Genomic DNA, 12,165 nt, shown 5'->3' on the forward strand with positions numbered 1-12,165 from the left:
AATAATTATTAATATAATAAGAAATACTGTGCCCCCCGAAGTCCTACCTTACGCCCGAGTCGACCATCAGACCTCGTGGGGGGCGGGCAGCGTGTATAAGTAAAACTGACACGGCTAACAAGGTTAAGGTGACCCATTAAATATGGAGATTGATTCAAATAGTAAACGTATAGGGCCGCTGTCCGGGGGCGATCGCCGGAGCACGTCCGTGGCTGGTGTCGGACGTGGCAGAATGCTAGCCAGCGACTCTGGACGCACCGGCTGGTCGGGAGTCGGGGACAGGGGGGTTCGGGGTAGGTCCCTAGATGTTACAGCCGAAGACTCAACGGGTGATACTTTGCGGAATAGGGAGGCGTCTCCCGCAAGCTCTGCCGGTACATCCACATCGACCACAGTAACAACAAAAGATGCTAGACAAAAGTGGTCAAACAGCGAATTAGAAGAACTCATGTACTGTTACTACAAAGCCAAGGTTGGAGGACCTGGCTACATAAAGAGACTAGAAGACAGATTCAAAACTAGAAACCCAAATAACCCAAAATGTAGGCAATTTGCTGGCAATAAGTTATCCAATCAAGTGCGCAGTGTATTATCACGAAGGTTTATCTCAACAGAGCTATTGGAACATATTAAGAGAAAAGCCGAGCAGGTACACCCATCACCGAACACACAATCTCGCGATGTACCCCGAATGACTACCGAAACAACAAACACTCAATTTACAGCTAATCACGACATACTTACAGCAACAATAATACAAGCTACTAACGTCTCCCGAGATCAACCCACACCGCAACACGCTGATCTCACACCTATACCGCACACACTCACTTTTGAACAATCCCAATTAAATACACAAGACCCAAACACTACGCTTACTTGTGAATCTGAGATACAGGGAGTTTCAGTCAATGAGGATCAAGACGCAATCAACTGTTGCAAGTACTATCAGAAGTCAGAGAAACACCCATAGAGCACAGAAAGTTTTTACCCAAACCATATTTTAGTAAACAATTCATATTTAACTTAAACACAATAAATGCATACTTACCAAACCTTTTAGCAACACATACATCATTGCGCGAAATTAGCGACGTTATTTATGCAGCTGCAAAAACATTAATTATCACAAACCAACAATCCCCATACACACCACCGATGGTACCAAAACCAAAACAAGACCCACCGTGGAAAAAAAGAATTAAACGAAAAATAGAAGATATTAGGAAAGAATTAGGAAGATTAGTAGAGATTAAAGGAGGAGCCAATAGTAGAAGAATGATAAACGTTAAACGCACATTATACAAAAAAAACAACATCACTAACGAGGTAGAATTAAATAACACTATTGAAATACTAAAAGTAAAAGCTTTGGCAGGTAGGCTACAATATCAGGCTCATTAATCTCTTCATACCTACGTTAGGTATGAAGAGATTAATGAGAGGAAAACACAAAACAAACTATTTGCACAAAATCAACACAAATTTTATAGGTCACTCAATAATACACAACATAACCCCATTCAAATCCCAACCAAAGAAGCCATACAAAGAACGATCTGCCGTAAATATTAAAAGACACCAGTTTGAAGATATAGATGTAGGGAAAGTAAGAGACGCAGTTAGGAAAACGCAAAATTGGAAGACACCCGGTATAGACAAAATCTAAAACTACTACCTTAAATATTTCACGAGCGCCCATAAACACATTGACAGTTGGTTTACGATAGGTCACGTTATATTAATACCCAAATGCGATGACACTCAGGACCCAAAGAACTGGCGTCCCATAGCATGTTTGCCATCTATGTATAAATTACTAACATCTATTATGGCTAATGAACTCTATGTACATTGCGACAAAAATGACATTCTAGCACCAGAACAAAGAGGCTGCAGGCGACGAGTACGGGGCTCCAAAGATCATCTCATGATCAACAAGGCCATACTTGAAGACGCACATAAATACCAGAAAAATCTTAGCATGGCGTGGATTGACTATCGGAAAGCTTTTGATAGCATGTCGCACGACTGGCTACTCAGGATACTAGATCTCTACAAATGCCCACCTATTATCCGAAGTTTTCTAGAGATGATCATGCCCACGTGGAACGTGATCATGACAGCCCGCGGAGGTAACGCGTGTGTAACCACCGACCCCATATACATTCGCTGAGGAATATCCCAAGGCGACTCTTTATCCCCTCTTTTATTCTGTTTAGGCATTAACCCTCTATCTCAAATTCTAAGCAAATATGAATTTAAAGGATACCGACTCAAAGATAATACCACAATAAATCATCTACTATACATGGACGACGACGTAACGATTTATGCAAATAGTAAAACTAATCTAAAAGTTCTGATAGGCACCACAGAAATATTTACTAGAGACACAGGGATGGAGTTCGGACTCAATAAATGCAATGTACTACATTTGGTAGCAGGAAGGAGAAATGAGCATCATGGGGAAGGACATATTCTGTTAAATGGAGAAGAATTTAGACATTTACAAATAAATGAAAAATATAAATATTTAGGGATTAATGAGGCAGGAAAAATAGATCATGGAGAAATCAGGCAACAGATACAAAAAGAATATTTCCGTAGAGTAAAACATCTAACAGCTTCATATCTCAATGCGCGAAATCTTTTAAGAGCGATTAACATCTATACGATACCGGTTTTGTTGTATACTTTTTGAATTATTAACTATAAAACAATAGCTCTTAAGAAAATAGACGTAAAAACTAGGAAATTATTAGCAATGAATAAAGCACACCAACAAAAAGCAGACGTAGAAAGATTGTACTTGCCAATAGATGAAGGAGGAAGGGGCTTAACCAGTTTAGAAACATTACACCATACACAAATAATTAAATACAATACATATTTAGATACCAAAAAGGACTATATACTAAGAGCAATATTAGAACACGATAAAAATAAAGACAAATATTCTATAACAAAGGAAAATCAAATTTATCTAGAGGAGTTAGGTTTAAGACAAAATCAACAATATACAGATAAAGAAATCAAACACGCAATAGTTAAAATAAGAGTACAAAAAATAAAGTTAAAATCTTTGCATGGACAGTTTTATAAATCCGTTTTGGAAAAGGAAAATATAGATAGGGCACAATCCTTCCGGTGGCTTAAAAAACAACCCGTATCTCCATCATTAGAGTCAGCCATATTCGCAATTCAGGATCAAGCAGTTATGACTAAACAACACGAGCGGGACATATTAAAAAGAGCAGTCGACGGTAAATGCCGGCTTTGTTCGGTAAAAGACGAGACCACACAACATATAGTTTCCGGGTGTGAAAAACTAGCGGGCACTTACTACACTAAACGACACAACAATATAGTACAATATATTTACTGGACCCTAGCTAAGAAACATAAATTTCCGTTGTCAAACCTGTGGTGGCAAGAACACTTGATGCAACCACAAGTTAAAGAAAATGATAGCGCCAAACTAATGTGGGAGATACCAGTCCAAACAGATAATACCATAGTACACAATAGGCCGGATATAATATACATTAACAAAACAGAGAATAAAACATACCTTATAGATATCACAGTTCCATCAGATTATAACATAGGAGCAAAAGAAATTGAAAAATTAAGTAAATACCATCCACTGAAACGCGAAATAGCCAGGTTATGGAACACATCAACAGAAATCATTTCCATAGTTGTAGGAGCCACAGGGGTAATTGCAAAATCCCTACACAAATACTGTAATAAATTGGACTCAGGAATAAACATACACATCATCCAGAAACAGGCATCGATCCACACAACAAAAATAATAAGTAAAGTTCTAGGGGATTCCGTTTTCACTTAAAGGGAAACTAGGCCACCCTTTCCCTGAGGGTCTCAGGCGGGCGCTCAGTATACCGAGCTTAGCTCGAGCAGAGGAAAACCTCAATTCAGAAATACTGTAAAAAATAATAAAAAACAAAAAACTTTATGTGATGTAATAGTCAACATAAAACTAATATATTTGTACGCTGACGCAACAGCCAAGCATAGTGTATAATAATATGTATATCGATAACACCTGTTAACTACCTAAAACTGATTTGATTTGATATTAATATTAATAGAGATCTGTCATATCAGATTTTTGCAGAATTAAGATGTGGTAGGTAACTCCAACGAATTGGACATTTAAGTCGTATTAAGTGTATGTCGGAATGATTGTTTTATAATATACTAGCTTTTGCTCGCGGCTTCGCCCACGTGAAGGAGTTTTCCGGGATAAAAGTCCCGCAAAAAAAGTATCAAATTTAATTATATTTATAGCTCACTCCTTTGGTCATAGGAGCTTCTACATAAAAGGTATATGCTGTCCCGGACTTTTATTTAGAACTATTTAAGAAAAAACAATCCTAAGGTACATCATCTTTGTCTAACTCCAACGGTTTAGGCAACGTACGTCAATATAGCATTTTTTTTCGACTTACTTGACATGTATCGTTATATTATGATCGAATTACACAAAATCATTATAAATTGTAGCCTTAGTGTTATTCTGATGTGTAACCAATATTACTGTAAAGTTTCATCCAAATACGTTCAGTAGTTTTTTCGTGAAAATGGAACAAACATACATACATACATCCATCCTCACAAACTTTCACATTTATAATATGTAAGTAAGATATCGTCATACTATTATGTCTAATAGCCATAAATCCCCACTCAGTGAAAATGACCTGCAACCTTCCTCAAAAGCAAATGGAAATATGGCACGAATGTAACGGAAGTAGACTAGCTTGGGAGTGCTGACGACTGTGAGCTAACTTATTTGAAGAGTCGCATAGACTAAGGGCTGGCGCAGCCGGACCGCAGTACAGAGAATTTTTTATTGTCAAAGTATTGACATTGTCTGCAGACAATGTTGATAATGGTTTGACAGTAAAAAATACTATATTATATTTTTCGAATTTTATGATCATCATCATTCATCCGAAAAGTCAAAGTTACAATATCTACTTTGACTTTTTGATGACCAACACCTTAGTCCGCCCCGTGACCACGAAGGCTGAAAAGTCTACGAAACGTCAGGAGAAAAATGAATTCCCTTGGTCACGCCATCTCGCGTGAAAGGCTGGACCAATTTCACATTTTTTTTGTTATATTTGTTATTGTCAGGAGGAGGTTCTTATAAAAGAAAAAAATCAAAAAATTGCGCGGATAATTAGAAAATTTGAAAAAACTTAACGAGAATATTAATTTTATATAACTGTCAATTGTTTGAAATAACTGGCAGCGATTGACAGAATGCGCGCTGCAAATTCATAGTTAAGACGGGACAACGTCTGTCGGGTCAGTTAGTTATTATATAAAAACCGCGATAAAATCCGAAAAATTGTTTTATTTTAATGTCTAACATTCACGTAAACATAACGAATCATTATTTTGAAGATAACGTGGATAATAGTTTGACAATTAAAAAATTATCCGCGCTGCGCTCCGCCATATATGCGCCGGCCCTTAGGCTGATGGGAAATTCGAATCGCCACAGCAGCTTAAGGTTCAATTTTATTACGAGAAATAGTGTTAATTTGATCAGATAAAATGTGATTTTGCTTGACGTTAGGTAAATAAACTCATTTCAGTAGAAGTCTTGTGTCATTGTCATGTGAAGTATCTTTAAATCCCATAATAATCAGATCGCAATAATTTCACAGGAACTGCATACATTTATCTGAATGAGAAATAAACATTCAACCTCGCTCTTAAAATCGGATTACCGTTTCTGGCTCTTCAAATACAGTTTGTATTTTGTTACATAAATTTCTTTTTGAATTCATTACCAATCCGTAATCACCTCTGATTTTTTGTAACTATCGTGATTGTTGTTTCGGATTATATATTAACGACTCGTCAAAGGCTCTCTTAAATAGAAAACTTACATAAAAAAGAATAAAGCTTTCTATTTAATATTCTACATAATTATAACCACTTATCGACCTCACGAGATGCTAAGTTCATATGACTTCTTGACCAGATGAAATTCAAATCAATTAGCAAATCCCCAACTTAAAAAAAAAACAACTAACAAAAGCATGCGGAGGCAGACGACGATGCATCATATTTAGAGGTGTGTGATCAATCAGTGCTGGCTGTCGCATCGGCCATTACTCAATTAAGAAGGCATGATCGATGCGAGAGGGGACCAAATCTTTGGCTATTTTGAATACGTATTGGCAAAGGAATGCATTTGGCTTTTGTATGTCTTCGAAAGTTCTGTAGGGGAATTGGTTTAATTAATTTTTATGCTGTTGCCAGGGATTCAGCTCTCCTCGTTCAAGGATGCAGTAGCGGTCTTATGGGAATGCCAATAGTGCTTTGTGCTGCAAGGATCCTCGCACTTCATGGGCTACTTTCTTAAACAGCCCATATTCTCGCCCAGAGTGGTTAACGTTCTCTTGGGAAACATACGTTCAGCAGTAGACAGTAGGCAGTTACGATTTTAGGCAAATTTATTGTCAACTACACAATAAGTTTCTAAATGTTAAACATTATTATTTTACATATTTACAAAAGTTTTAATAAGAGTCAGTATCTAACATTTCGTGACGTCAAATTTGCTGCCGACATTCATCTTATCTTGTTTTAATCTCTCGGGGACTGTCAAGAATGTCCTAACTCCCGACTCTAAGTAGCAAAGACGCTCTGTACAAGGCAGCCCATTTGTTAATGTCTGAACAGCGTAATAATATCGATGTTTATAGGAAAGGTACTGGTGGTAGGTCTCTCGTATGTGATAGTCCGCCTGGGTAGGTACCATCGCGATGTCTATTTCGGCCGTCAAGCAGCAGTTTGTTATCACTGTTGTGTTCCGATTTGAAGGACATTGTAGCCAGTATAACTATTGGATAAAATGAGACTTAACATCTCATGTCTCAGGATAGCCAGCGCAGTGGAATATCAAACAATATTTTGTACTGTGTTTTTACTATTTATGGGCGGTCGTATCGCTTACCATTAAGCGAACGGCCCGCTCGTCTCGTCATTAAATGCAATAAAAAAATCTAAAATGTACATCACAATCACACACTTGTGGACTATAATATCCCCTGCGTTTTTGGTTGACCTCCGTTGAGATTGGAAGGAATCATCAGCATAATATAATAATATTTCGAGTAATATATTTCAACCAGTTCAATGTATTCAGACCACATTCTATTACCTAATTACATTTTCAGTATCCAAGATAATGTGGTCAAAAATAGAAAATATGTGTTATAACCCGCTCAGCCCAACAATGTGATAACTGCCGTCGTCGTTGCAAGGGAATCTCTACAAAGTAAATATTTGGCAAAGTAATTAGCGAGTTGCAAGGAGTTAGCGGGTGCCTAAGTGGCCCAACTGTGGGCTCAGCGACGAGCTTTGGAAGCTGATGATGTATCGGCTAATATTTCAGAGGTGGAAATATTTAACACGAGAAGATTCTGTGTTGTTATAATTTACATCGACTGTCATTTCATATTTGATTTTTATGTCATAGTCAAAATACGAGGAAGCGGGGCTTCTGTAATTTTTTTAACTTCTAACGGCCAATATTAACAAAAATACCAGAATAATGATCTCAAGAATATTTTTTATGTCTATGGAGAACATAAATAACATACCTGTTAACATGCATAATTTCTAAAACAGTTGATGATATTGTAGTCTCACATAAAATATAAATTACCTTTAAAAGTATATATTAAACATAACTTACATCTTTATAAGCAAAATAAAATACTACATCATTTTAAACGGGGCCACGTATTCATCACTGTCAAAGGAAACATTTGAAACTTTCGAGAGTTTTGTAAAACAATTTTGAACAGCGACAAAATATATACCATCAAAGGGCTGTGGCGAATTAAATATCAAAATGAAAAATTGAATTAATTGTCAACAAAAATGAATAAATAATAAAAATTTATTTGGGAAACATGTGAAGGATGTTACATAAAACATGCAAATGAATATAATCAATAATTTTAAAACATGTTTTACCATACTGCCATGGTAATCAGTATTTCAATAAGTCAGAAAAGGCGGTTCTGTTCTATAACATGGTTAGCTAGATTATCTTGTCGTGCTTACCGCTGTTTATCAAACAAAAAAATGCATTTCTAATTTAGATAGATCTATGAAACCTAGATAGGAAGAAAGTGCGTTTAAATGTACATTCCCAATCAGTAATAAAAGAATTGGACACGTTTGACTTAGGTACTGCCCTCTCGATTACTATGACAACATAGGCTTACAAATATTGTAGTCAAAAATTAAAAGCAATTATAATGTTACCATTAATAAATTTTTAGTCACGTATCACTTATTATGATAATATTTAGTAGTATTCCTAACCATAATCCTATTATATTTAGATGATTATTTAAAATAAATATACAAACATTGAATCGAAATATAAAATAAGCAACAGAAGATGAGAGAAAGAAAAATGTTGAAAACTTTTAAATTGTAACCGGAAAAGAAATATTAATTAGATTAATGAATAACGTCATTACTGTAAACACTATCACAAATTTGTGGATATCGTAGTGGATAATAACATTTAACCAAATCAACATAATATCTAGAAGCAAACAAATTCATAATATATTATTGTATATATAAATAAAAAAGAGTACCTTTTGAAATTATCTATTAAAATATATTTTACATATAAAAATATTTTTTATCATATAACCAATACCAATAAATCAAGCAAAAATACATTCAACAATACATCTTATAATAAAAATGCAACGTTACCAGCAAATAGTGTTTAAAAGGAAATAATAAAACTCAACGCCTTCAGCCGAAGAGGGAATTCTCTCCAAGCGAGTGGAAATAGCTTTACATCGACTTCACGAGTTTACGCTGAACTTTGTGCATTACATTGGTACTTACGAGAAAATTGAGATTTCACGACACAGTTATGTTATGTCAAAAATGATGTTATTTGCTCGTATTATGGCGACTTTTTGAGTTCAAATTGAAGTTTTATTATTTTACGAATTGAAGTTTTATTAGTTTTATTAATTTACTAGCTTTTGCCCGCGGCTCCGCCCGCGTTAAAAAGTTTTTCGGGCTAAAGTTTTCCGTTATAAAAGTCACGCTATATATTTTCCCGGGAGCCTATGTTCTTCCCAGGGTCTCAAACTGTCTCCGTACCAAATTTTATCCTAATACGTTGGGTAGTTTTTGAGTTTAACACGTTCGGGCAGACCGATGCAGCGGGGGACTTTGTTTTATGATATATTTTTGTAGAACTTTTTAAGGGGAACAATCCCGACATACATTATTGTTGCATAATTTTAACCGTTTACGCAGCGCATGCAACAGAAGCTCTCAAAACTAATAAATTGTCCCCGTTTTTGCATCATGTTTCATTACTGCTCCGCTCCTATTGGTCATAGCGTGACGATATATAACCTATAGCACTCCAGGAACAAAGGGCTATCCAACACAAAAATATTTTTTCAGTTCGAACCGGTAGTTCCTGAGATTAGCGATTACTGCTCCGCTCCTATTGGGCATAGCGTGATGATATATAGCCTATAGCACTTCACGAACAAAGGGCTATCCAATACAAAATGATTTTTTTAGTTCGAACCGGTAGTTCCTGAGATTAGCCATTACTGCTCTGCTCCTATTGGGTATAGCGTGATGATATATAGCCTGTAGCACTCCACGAACAAAAGGCTATCCAACGCAAAAAGAATGTTTCATTTTGGACCGGTAGTTCCTGAGATTAGCGCGTTCAAACAAACAAACAAACAAACTATTCAGCTTTATATAATAGTATAGATACATCTACAAACATTTGTACAAAAAAAAAACTAATAAAAGGGCACTAAAACTATTGCGGTATCTAAGAAGACATTTAGAACTATTCCACGTGCTTATCTCAATAAAACAAGCCATTGTACAGAGCCATGTTATCAGAGAGATCGCAGACGCAGCAAGCCGAGGGTCGCAAGATGCTACAGATAACGCTAAATCTAATTGAAACGCCCACCATCAGTTTTAGGGTCCTTACTGAATTAGGGAAAAGTGGTGTAAGTATCAAATACGAAATACTTGTATAGTTATTTTGGAAGCAGCATTATCATTCCTTATAAAAAAGCTTCGAAGACCTTTCAAAAATTGAAAAACAAACTGTGCAAAAAGAAATGAATAAAAAATCCTTATTTTATCATTATAATACTTCAAGTAACATTTTCATTCCTTATTAACAATTGTTCGACAAACTTTTCCAAAAATGGAATAACCAATTGTGCAAGAAGTAAATTTTCTCTAATATATTATTATGATAGTCCAAGTAATTTTATTCGAACGGAAACGTAGTGTCGTGTGTTACGGAGCAATCGGGACCTTATTACTAACCAATTGAAAGGATTTTCATAACAATTACAAAGGTAAACGATACATGCCATGTCTTTATTTAATGTGAAAATCATTAGATGTTGTAGAAATATAAAAGTTAAAAGAGGTTTTTTATTTTTTCCATTAATGTAGATTTGATAAGTTGCCAATATCTGGTTCTATTGGTTGAGATTAAATATCGTGTTAAGGCATTAGCGTGTAGCGATACATTAAATCTCGATCAAGCGTGTCATTTGAAACGGATCATAAAGCAATTGAAATTATGTTGTGGTACTAAATACGTAAGACTGAGTTTTCATTTATTTGAAAAATGGCTATGCCGATATGTCTTTTTAATTTTACAACAAAAATGGCTAAGGAAATTTAAGTCTTTTTTATTTACAAAATTGTAAGTCGTAACTGAAATAAAAAAGCAGTCTTAAAGTAAAAAGGTCACCAATACAATGAAATTAGATAGAATTTTCATGCAAATTGTTTATAAATCATAATTTTTATTTCTTTTTGTTTATTTTTACCTTAAAATTTTAAAAAATATTTCTTAGTGATTTAACTTTCCATAAAAGATGCACAAGTCGATGTTAAATATAAAATATATGATAATGTTATTTAAATTGTAGACGTTTATAAACTTTTTACCAACACGGTTCGATGGGGTTGATATGTCCTTATAGGTAAAACCCCGAAATAAATATAGATAAAAAAAACAACACAATTAACTTTCAAACTCGTATATTCCACACTCTGGCTCAAGTTTGACTACCCACAAAATTCATTTAACTGACCAGCAACAAAGTGTTCGAAATACAAAAAATACCATCTCTCGTCACTTAATCCACATAGTTGGTCAGTAATTAGTGGTTGGTACAAAACTTCCGAGCCATTAGTCGGTGCGCGTCGTTACCTCACTAATTGCGGTAGGCCGTCGGGACCTTCACGGGACCTACTGTTTTTGTACCCAATTACTGTATATATAATGTTATAGTTTTCGTCCATTCGCACTAAAGTTAACGACACCCGTCCGCGAATCGATGGGTCCTCTATCTGCTCCTGCAGTGTTTGACTATCGGAGGTTTTAATTTTGAATAAATAAATCTGTTTGTGCTGATCATGTGCTGATGCTGTTTCTCGTTAATGTCTGATCTGTGATTTATACCCTTGTTAAAGTGACTTTTTGGTATAAAACCGTATTAAATGGTTCGATAGATATTATTATGTATACAAATTTTGTAAATGGGTCCTACGATCCCAATACTACCCAAGTAAATGACTACACCAGAACTTGCTGTACCACCAACCAACTTACATTAAACCAGAATGGTGAATTATAATGCAACATACATACATAATCATATAAATTGGGAAAGGCATTAGTCCTAACACTATACTCTTAAAGGCGGGTAAACAGATCTTTAAATTTGCCGATAGGTTGGAAAACTGGTTTTATGGAAAGATAAAAAACAAATGATCTAAATGTAATACAGCCCCTTCTAATACATTCGAGGGGCTTTATAAATTAAAAATTTAAAACGAACCATACAATTAGGGGAGCATTCTCTTCTTATATTGAACAGATACTTCAAAAAGAAATTTCAATCCTAAACTAGTTATGTTCGCATCTGCGTGAAACACTCGGTTGTTTCGCGATTTATATTGTATTTTATTGGAAGTCTTTCTCACGATATACGTCTGTTCTATCTATCCAATAAAATCTGATGCATCCTTTCCTCACAGTTTGAATAAAAAAACAGTTAA

The sequence above is a fragment of the Manduca sexta genome, chromosome 26, assembly GCF_014839805.1.
Source record: "Manduca sexta isolate Smith_Timp_Sample1 chromosome 26, JHU_Msex_v1.0, whole genome shotgun sequence".
Taxonomy (NCBI): Eukaryota; Metazoa; Arthropoda; class Insecta; order Lepidoptera; family Sphingidae; genus Manduca; species Manduca sexta.